The sequence below is a fragment of the Varanus komodoensis genome, unplaced genomic scaffold, assembly GCF_004798865.1.
Source record: "Varanus komodoensis strain SLA01 unplaced genomic scaffold, ASM479886v1 scaffold20_1, whole genome shotgun sequence".
Taxonomy (NCBI): domain Eukaryota; kingdom Metazoa; phylum Chordata; class Lepidosauria; order Squamata; family Varanidae; genus Varanus; species Varanus komodoensis.
Window position 1 is genome coordinate 18,891,458 of NW_025335587.1, and position 10,881 is coordinate 18,902,338.

The 10,881-nt window shown below is 44.0% G+C and overlaps 1 protein-coding gene across 2 annotated transcripts in view; it reads right to left on the minus strand.

The window, feature by feature from the left end:
• Positions 1-10,466, minus strand: part of MED13 (mediator complex subunit 13) — an 85,913-nt gene extending 75,447 nt beyond the window's left edge. The window contains exon 1 of one of the 2 annotated variants that reach the window (XM_044429805.1): positions 9,164-10,466. The gene's annotated coding sequence lies outside the window, so the exon portion shown is untranslated. The remainder of the gene's footprint in view (positions 1-9,163) is intronic. The other variant, XM_044429804.1, reaches the window with a different exon arrangement.
• Between the last annotated feature and the right edge of the window lie 415 nt (positions 10,467-10,881).

Genomic DNA, 10,881 nt, shown 5'->3' on the forward strand with positions numbered 1-10,881 from the left:
GCTGGACTCAAAGGGTGTTACTCCATATTAAGGACTTTTAGGACTACAGCCTAATTTACATTTTTTGTCCACAAACTACACACACACACAAACACACACACAGGTCGAGTCAAATTCTAATAGCACATTTTGTTAGCAAAAGTCCTGATTCATATTGCACGCTTAAATGATGATGTTTACATGTGCCACTATTCAGAAAAGAGAAAACAAAAACCAAAGTGCTTACTGAGCCAGCCTGACTTTGGTAACAAGATTATTAAGTCCAAAGTCCACACTGGTCATCTAATGCTGATTTTCCCCATTCCGTAGAGATACCAACAAGCAGGTGATTGGTGACATAGCAAAGATCTGGAAGGCACTGTTGATGAAACCTTTCCAGCTTTTATGCATAGAAAATATCAGGATAGAAACCACAAATAAATTCTGCAGAGCAGTTGCGTAAAAGGTACTGAAGCAATGCTTCGAAAAGAAAAGTTCTGCTGAACAGCACATGCCTCCACATGCATTTGAAATATTGGCAAAGAGCATGACATCTTTTAAGTTTTTTTTTAAGAGCTAAAGAGGCTGAGAATGAAATTAGTAGCAGCTTACAGATAAAAGAAAAAGGCGGGGGGGATTCATTAGCATTTGCCCTTGCAAAAAGCAGACAGGTCAAAGACAGACAACAGCTAGTTAAGCCATCAACGTGAAACAAGATGGACATCTGTTCTCACCTCACCTCTCTGCTTATCTAAGGTGGGAAACAGTTAACAAAAACAAGTATTTTTCATATCACTTTCCTTATATGAAAAGCTAGTTTATTTTTGTCTGGGAAAAGTAAAGGATTCAGACTGTTCAAGAGGGAACCATTCCCAAGAGGCTCTTGCCCTTTACACTGCCATAAACTCTGGGAGTTTTTCATCTCCTGTTCCAATGTACATCCCCACCTAACCTACAGCAATATCAGACGCTTTCTTAGGAACTACAATAAACTGCATAACAGCAGCAGACTTAAACATGATCAAAATTCCTCCATTTAAATTTAGCTAATTATTTATTTGTTTGTTTATATCCTGGCTTTTTCCTATAAAGGGCTCAAGGCAGCTTACATCTCCTCCATCTTATCCCCGCAATAACATCCCTGTGAGGTAGGCTGGACTGAGAGTCTGTGACGGGCCCAGAGTCACCCAGTTGGCTCCATGGCTGAGCAGGGACTCGAACCCAGATTGTCTGAGTCCCAGCCCCACACTCTTCACCACTACACCACACTGGCTCTCTATATTATCTGTAGAGCATTTGCACAGCAAGAAGCTCTTCCCCCAATTTCACTCCCATTGATCCTCACAGGTTGGTTAAGCTGAGAATGAAGTAGAAAAACAGCACAATTTATTCATGATGAATAGTGAAATAGGCAAGATTCTCAACTCTGTATGATGGAGAGCTAGATTTAATATAAGAAATGCTAAGCATACGTGTGCTGTACACCCCTGAGCGAGGGGTCTTGCAGGGTTTCCCTGCCTGCCTACTTGCCCGCAGCTGCTACTGGCCAGCCTTAGTTTCTTTTCCTCAGCCTCGACCCTGGACATGCCTTGCATTCCCTCCATCACCAAGAACACAGACCCTGAACCATGTCCAAAATCAGGCCTTCAAGAAAAGCACGCAAGCATACACCATTTTATTTTATTTTATTTTATTTTATTTTATTTTATTTTATTTTATTTGCATCATTGTTTCACTATAGCAGAACACAACCCTGTTTACAGGCCAACAAAGCATTTGAGATGGGGGGGGCAGGGACAGCACATGTGACGCAACTAGTGTTGTGCCTATCAAGACACACACACACACACACACACACACACACACAGACTGTTGCTTTCCTAATGAGCTGCAAGCAATGGAGATGTCCTACTTTAGGCCCTGCAGGGAAGGAATTACAATAATCGAGCTTCCATTGTCACTGGGGACATGTGTCACTGTTGTGAAGCTGTCATAAGATAAAAATAATACCACAGCTAGGAGCCAGGTGCACAGCTGAAGAGGTAATTTTCATATTACATCTGGTAAATGGTCGTCTGCAAAGGGAGATGCTTCACCCAATACCCTGGCCTTGGCAACAAATCCCTTCCAAGCAGGGAAGCAAAATGGGGCGGGGGGGGGGGAGAGCTCTGCCGGGCAGAAAAGCAGCCCTTATTCCAGGCCTGATGCCGACGACAGCTACGGTGGCCAGCTGGCAGCATCATCCAAACATTCCCTTCAGGCGAAGACAAGGTCCAAGGTCCATGAAACAAGGCAACACACAACTAGATTGGTATATAACCTCACTGATTCTGTACTGTTTGATTTGGGAGAGATGTGAAATCAAGAGCTTCCCCCCCCAAGAAAAATCAGCAACCTGAAAAACAAGCGGCCGGAGTATTAACAGTCCTCCTTTGCCATGTGCAACCACCACGCATGTCTAGGTGTAAGCTAGGATGAGCTCTCAGTTCCCAAAGAACAATAAGGCCTTGAAGAACTGGCTATCAGTTCATGCAATCTGTCTATGCACACTCAGAGTCGTCTATGATTAAAGTGGATTCTGTGGCACACAAGTCAGTATGGAAACAGTTTCCTCAAAGTATAAAGCTTTAAAACCACTGCTTTAAATCAATTACAAGTAAGATCAAGCCAGCAGAGACTTGGGCAAAGAGCCATCGCCAAAACTTCTAATGGACCCAAGGATCTGCAGCCGCAGAAACAGTTCCATGCTCAGAAGCAAAGCCAGAACCCGAGAGATGTCCAAGAAGGGTTGGAAATACACAATCACTCCTTTTGAGAAGCTTGCCACTGCCATTTCACAACCTTCTAAGAATTTTCACTAAGAATCCGTTCCTTTCCTCTCATGATGAGAAATCCGAATGCTACATTATACTGCCCTCAATTGCTTCCAGCCAGACAGAAGTGGCACAGGACTTCAAGTAACGGCAGAAACTTCATTATCTAGGGCAGCTCTCCCCAACTTGATGCCTGCCCTTCAGCTGTGTTGCATTACAAGTTCCAGCATGTCCCAGCTAGGGGGAAAGATGATCCAGATATCTATATCCATAATCCATCTGCATCCAAGAGACAGAATAAAAAACAACAACAAAAAACAACCCCTAACTGTTCGTGAAGCATAAAGCCTTAGTAGTCAGGTAAATCTTGAGAAGCAAAGAAATAAAAACTGGGCCAAGGAAATAATTGAATACTTAGCAAATACAATCACAATATTCAGCCTGCTAAAATAACCTTTAAGAAGTAAAATGGGTCATACCAAGTGGCACAAGAAATATTAGCAAGGAAATCAGTTTCCCCTTTATCAAGTGTACAGAAAAGTAGAACACAGGCTAACTCATACGATGCAAATTTCGGTCTATGTGTGAAGCACGGTCAATGACTGATGTTAAAACCAGACATTAATTGCAAAACTTCAGTTACTGGAGTCGTTGGCAGTTTGAGCATGCTCAATCTTGGTTCTCCAGATCGGCAACAGGGAGCAGCAGGTCTAAGACTGCAAGGTGTACCAGGAAAGCCCTTGCCCCTCACTTCTTACTTCCTCAGAAAACCCGCAGAGCCCCCTAAGAAAAACAAACTAGAAATTCTGATCCTATTTCCTCTATCCCAGAGATCTAACCTAGCTGTCTTCCGGGAAAGCACGGTTGCATAACCACTATGAATGTGGAAACTTGAAGAAGCCTATTAAAGCTAACACTGCAGACAACAGTCAACAGCTTTTAACGAGACATATTACTGAATGGGAAGCTAGATACTCCTAACTAGCACTGAGGTCAAAAGCCTCAAGGATTTCAGAGTGATGGACTGTCTGGGAAAATGAATCCAAACAGCCCACTGAACTTCCCTGAACAGATTACGGCGTACACACACTTTTGAAGGCTCATGTACAAGGCAATATTGACCCCCTGCAACAAGACCTGAAAATTATTCTTCCATTTTCACTCAAGTCTCCATACCTCACGGTGCTGCCACCATGATCTTATGCAACGGGACAATTTACAATCCAGTTCTCTCTCAAACCAGAAATCCGTGTATTTCTGAGCCACGGGTATGTTATGAACAGGAGTCAAAGATCCTACCTACCAGGCATGTGGGGGCTCTTCAGTTCTCTCCATTTCCCTCTTTTTAGAGCTAAATGCAGAACACTCCGGTTTCAATCCCTGTCACCTCCAGGTAAAATGATCAGGTAGCACTTAACAGGAAAGACCCTTTTCTGCCTCAGACCTTTATGGAAGACAATACTGAGCCACATGGACAAAAAGTCTTAACTATTCCTATCTTCCTACGAGGGGGAGCGAAAATGTTTGTTAACAGGCCATAAACAGTTTTACTGTCTCTATTCCGCCAGTGTTGTTCTACTCTACACTGCCAGACAGATCTTCTGTATGGATATATGAATTTAGCTAGCCTTTTAGCTGACTTTACATGATACCAGTTGAAGAGTTGCATGTCAAATAAAAACTTACACATTCCTGTAATCCAAAAAGTAGCCCAGTAGAAAGCATTTCCCTTACGCATTTTGCATCCCTTAGTTTTAGCAGGCAAGACCATGACACTACACCCTTGCACACCGCGAGCTCGCCTCTCCTCTGAAGCAGCCAAAACCTAAAAATGGTTATGATCTAAGTTGCATGGCCTTATCGTCTGTAAAGCCGCAAGTTACGACTGAGGTAACTCACAGGGCAAAATAAGGAAGCTGTAGATGTACCACTGCCAGAATGCGCAACTGTCTGCTCTGTAAATGACCTCTTTTTAGCAAGTGCCTTGTCCAGTTCTGGGCTCCACATCGTAAGAGAGACATAGCTCAGTTAGAATCTGTTCAGTGCAGGGTCACAGGAATGGTAGCCGGGTTGGGAGGAATGACCTATGAGAAGAGATTGAGGGAACTGGGTCTCTTCAGCCTGGAGAAGAGGAGACTCCGAGGGGATCTTCCAGAGGCTTATAGGTATGTGAGGGGTTGTCATGTGAAGGAGCCCCGTGAGCTGTTCTTCCTTGCAATGGAGGGCAGGACATGTTCCAGTGGAGCCAAGCGCAAGGAACCAGGCTTCAGGCTGGATGTAGGAAGGACTTCCTGACAGTCAGGACCCCGAGGGTGTGGAATGGGCTTCCACGGGAGGTGGTTGAGGCCCCATCAGTGAGGGTGTTCAAGGAAAGAGTGGACAACCACATGATGGGGATTACATGAGTGGAGCCGGCTGGGGCCAGGGGACTCGCTTTTTCCCTATGTTTTCGAGGACTACTGGCTGTAACCTGCTAACTCAAGTACTTCAAAACACACTTGCTTTTTTTTACTATTGAAGCCAGAACCAAAAATACTATTGCCCAGAGCATGGAGCTGATCCTAGAGAAGAGTACATACAGAGATTCAATAAGGTTATGCTAACAGGTGGAGCTGTTTCATGGAAGGAACAATTCCTTCCCTGTGTATTGCAAGAGCTAACATGGCACCAATGCAAACGAAATGAGCAGTAAATCAAGAGGTCCACTGTTCAAAACTCATCTCTGCCACTAATTCACTAGGTAAACCATTTATGCTTTATGGGAAGACACCAGCTCAACAGTAATCCACACGCTTTGCACACAGAAAGACTCGGATTCAAACAAGCGGATTTGAAACCGAAAAGACCTCTCTCTGCCTTAGACCTGAAAAGCAACCACTGATCAGAAGGCTAGAAGGATAAATAGCCTGGCACTGCAGAAAGAGCTTTTCCACCTCAGCCCAAACAATATGGAGTAATACTAACCTATCTCATACAGCTGTTATCAAAAGAAGGCTGAGATATCTAGGAAGTACTTTAAACACTCTGAAGTGCTATATTAGTGCTAGCTATTGTCTCTTGAGGGAAAGATTTACTCTAAATGTGATCCAGACTAAGTTAAGCCCTTTCAAACCCAGCTGGATTTCAACAAGTGAAACTTAAAGCACCTGCTTAAATGCTCCACTGGGGCTTTTAACATTTGAAATGTTTGCTGCCTCCTTCCAAAACACCTGAAGCAACAAGTAACACAACACTGAGGACCAACAGCAATTTAAAACCAGCAGCAAATATATACCGATTTTTAAAAATAACACTGAAACTCTTACCTATCATGTTTTCATATACTAAGCAAACATATTTGGACTGTTTATCGTACGTTCTATCCTAACATTAGTACAATGTGTGCAGAGTTCTTCAAAAGCAAATTTCTTCTCAGCCAGTAACTACGGGCATCTTACGAGGCGTCCCTGAATCAAGACACTCTGCCACAAGGACTGAGATGGGCGCATTTGCAGTGTACCACGAGTTCCACGGCGGGGACACGCCAGCCAGGAAAAGCTCCGCTGGGTGCCCTCGGTGCCCCAGCGATGCTCAGCAGGCGCATCTTTCCTTCTGCTTACAAGTGCTCCGAATGTCACCACAGATCTTACAGCTCTGCGGATGGGCACGGGCTTGGTTAGCTGCGGGTAGCAACAGTGCTGCCCCAGTTGCCTGCCAGCCCAGCGGACGCAGGCCAAGCCGTGCATCCAACACAGTGTTTAGCATAGTGCCACTGCGTGCGTAAGGCTCTCCCGCCTTCGAGTATGAAGCAAGTGAGAATAGCCCTGCAAAGGCCACCTGGGCATATCCCTCCCCACTGACAGCCCTGAGCCAGGACAACAACTGTCAGTTAAGCAGGAGAATATTTATCAGATATTTATGAACGCAGAAGATGAGGAGTGATATGTCCAAATACCTACAGCTAAATTATTACCAAAGATAACAGTATAACTTCTATGTTTAGCCATCATCTCTTACATTTAAGAGCTCTTATATTTTTAATCTGCCTAATAAGCAAGTTTATCTGGGCAAATAATGATATATGGAATTCCAGATAAAGGAAACCAGGGTGGTAAACCATGGCAAATAAAAGCACAATAATTCCGCCTTCAGCACATCATAACGCCAAATGCAAAACCAACAGGAGGAATAAAACAATGCAGATCTCCAGAAGTAGTTGGTAACAGGGCTGGGGTAAAAAAATGGATTTCATCTGACTTAGAAAAGACTATGATGTATGCACCAGGCAAGGTTCTCAGGGGAGTGTATACCACACGCAGGGCACCACGATTCGAAAAGCCCCTTCTTTTGCAGCCAGCTGTTTCCCCTCATTAAGGAGAAGCTACAAGAGGACAGCCTCAGAGGACAATGACCTTAGGCTCTGAGTAGGTAAGTACTACTGGCATTATGGACAGCTTAAACTTCACCTGCCACCTCGTTCACACATTTCAACTGGCCATTCTTACAACTGCCCTGTCAGGAAGGGCAGCATTATTATCTCCATATTTCTATAATGCTTTTGTACTCAGGAGTTCCCAGACAGACTTGTTTAAGACTGAGTCATGGTCAGGAATTTCTGACTCACAGCTCACACTCTTAGAAACCAGGTTACACCACTACTAAACCACCACCATATGACAGAGAGGCTACTTTATGCACGTAAATTAGGATTATTTTTTTTTTAACTTCCATATCGGCTACCTCCATTAACGCCTCCTCAGTTTCATAGTGCTTGGGAGAGAGAGATGCGATGAAGCACTTAATTCCTATGGACTAGGGACTTGCGGAAGTATCACCAGCAGCCCTCAAGGCGGACACTGATGCTTCCCATGCCTTTCGCCTTTTATATTTTGTCTCTTAGGTTGGGAAGCTGCAGATGGGACTCTTGAACACCTGCATAGCATTTTAGAAGTGTATGATGAAGAAGCAGCAGCACAGACCACATGCTAGGTAGATTATGATACACATAAGACCCCAAAGCGTTTAAAAACAACATTCAGGGATCTGAGTACACCTTCAGATTCAAAGAAAACAGAGCTGCCAAAGACAAGCTCACACTCCACTAACCAGCAGTACACAAATTCAAAGCATCAAAAATTGCGACAAGTGTTGTCAGACTGTTTTACACAGTTCAGCTATGTTGGCTTCTCTTGACCAATTAATAAATCCATTTCTCATAGTCAGAAACCACTTGTATAAAGCTTTTCTAACACACACCTAGCCTTCATTCTTTAAAGAAAAAGAATGGTCTTTTCAGTCACACATACTCTCATACTACCAGTTTACCCAAAAATGGTACCCTTCTATCTCCTGTGGAAGAATTCAAAACTCTTCAGAGCAGAAGAGTGTTACACTGCAGCAGATGTACACAAACAGACGGCAACAAGGCAACAGACTGATCCATCTATCGCTCCTTTCCAACTCAGAAAACTGTCTCAGTTCCTTGGTTAGGTGCCTCGTCCATCTAGCCCAAGATCATCTCATCTGACAGACACTAGCATGCCAGTATCTCCGGGAGACATCATTTCACATCATTTTCTACTTGATCCTTTTAACAGGATACGACCCAAGACCCTCCACATGCACATCACATGCTCAACCATTACGCTTCCATCCTTCTGCACCTGTGTTACATGGCAGCCCTACAAAACAGCAAATGCAGTTTCCACAATCTGATCCAGCTTTAAATGCAGCTATACTATCAGCCCTAGAAACTTCCACCTAGCCAAAAGTACGCCCAAAAGAACAAGAGTCTTCCCGCCAGAGGTAGCACAACTTACAAAACTACCCACTCCACATCTGCCACAATGCCACAGACATCAAGATGCAACCAATCTTCCAAATGCAGAGAAGGCTAAACAAACCTCAGACAGGAACAAAGCCATGCCGCAAACTGTCCTGCAAGGTTTCTCCCGGTAAATCACAGCCTTCGGGAACATGTAAAGACCAGTGGTCACACGGTACCAAAGATGAAGCCACTGCAAAGAGTTCATTCTGCCACACTTTGAGTTATTTATCTATCATATTTGTATGCTGCCCCATCGTCCGGGTCTCTCTCAGGCTCTCTTCCATCTGACACTTTACAGTGTAACATTAGCAAGGGAGGAGTTTGGACTGCAACATGGAGTTTACACTCTCTCTCTCTCTCTCTCTCTATGTATATATATATAGCAAGAAAGGGAATAAAGGAAAATGAGCAAATGAAAAGGTGCGAGCTTCTTCACCAAGATCTCTCTAAAACCAAGCTTACAAGGAGAGCAAGCCAGCAACAAGTTAAAAAAAGAGAAATGTCAGCTCCAAAGGACAGTACCACTAAACAAGGTGTCTGAAGCCTTTCTTGTCTTGTGTCTTACCTGCCAGGTCATGATGAATTAAATCAGCAAAGTTGAGGTCATCACCCCACCAGAATATCCACAGTTCTCTGCGCCCGGGCCTCTGGTCTCGCCGCCACACACTCAAGACATCAGCCTTCAGGCAACGACTGTAGCTGCTTAGAATGGGATCTTCTTCCGTCACGGGGAAGAGAATCGGGGCAGATGTTGGACCTTGCCACACGTACCGCTTCCATTTAATCCCAGTTAAATCGGCCTTAATGAAAAATGCAACAGAAACAAGGACTGAAGGCAACTGGGTGATTTCTCTGCAAATGTCGTTATTTATCAGATCCAGACATCCTCATTCATTACACAGCATATTTGTCTCCCATCCCACTCCATACGCACCCATTCTGGAGACTACCTGTTCTGCTTTGCTTGTGATTTGTTTTTCTTAGGACAAGTGTCTGGCAAAGACTAATAATGATGGCCTCAACCCCTGCACCATTCAAATCAGTAATGTTTTGTTATTCAAAGACAGGATTCCATTCCAGTTTAAAAACGTTGAGGGAAGGCCCACTTATTTTGAATTTTGCCATCCTCTTGAATATGCCAGCACAGAGAATCTGTAGCATGAGTGAGTCTGCCATTGATACAAATACGTATCTCAGCAACAACCCTCTCCTTAAAAAGGTCACTTAGCGCTGGAAACAACATAGCAACAAAAGTGAAACTAATTTTTTAAAGCAGAATTTCTGCAGAAAAAAACTGTCACGATTTCCACTGCAGAGGAAGGCCAGTAACAAAGTGTTTCACAACAGCTTTCAGCAATTTTACTATAACTCATGCAATCCAAGCCTTTTAACCCATTGCTTTTGTTCCCTCCCTTATTCCAGAAGCAATGCTTTAAAAAACAGTAAGACCCTGTTTGTCAACAAAGGACTGGGGCCAACAAGTTATAACTGAAGGGGCAGAAGCTCCCTGGGGTTCAACGTCACTCCCTGGCTATCAACAGTGGGGGTGCTTTCTGCTTAATCAGAAGTTTCCATTTGTCCCCCAGTATGGACGGACAATAAAGGCTTTCCTGCCTATTTACTTCTAACAAGGCAGTCTGCTTTGCAGAGTGACAAAATTTGCAACAGTTGGTACTCTTGCAAAGGTTGGGGAAAGAGAAAAATGGGCATGTGCTGAAGGCACTGGCAACTCAGAGCACCCAGCAACCTGTGATCCTGTAGACACGTTCAGGCCGCTTCATTTTATTTTATTTTATTTTAACACCCAGGTACCTATAAGCAGGGCAATTCGGCAAGAATCTGCTTCCAGTGTTAAATAACACCAACCGATCAAATCTGCTACTAATTTGCATTGAAAGAAATCCAGAGAGAGAAAGAGGTCAGCAAAACCCACCCTGGCTAGTAAGTTCAGCTGAATCCTAACTCAATTCAGATTTAACTAAATTCCATAGCAGAAAAAGCCAAGGTTATGAAACAGTATTTCCCCCTACCCACCCACTAGCTTTTGAGAGAGAAGCGCAGCCTACAAACAGCAGTACTGGTTTTTTCCCCAAGCAGCACTTTTGTCTTCAATTTGTGTAGTGTCACTTTTAGGGGAGGAGGGAGGGGGGGGAAAACAGCCAAGCAAAGTTAGCTTAGGAAACAGAAAGGGGGCTGTGGGTGGGAGCCGAAGAGAAGAGATGCCTTCAGCTAGCCAGAACCAGAATGAAAATAAACGGAGGAAAATCACAAGAAACCTTGCTA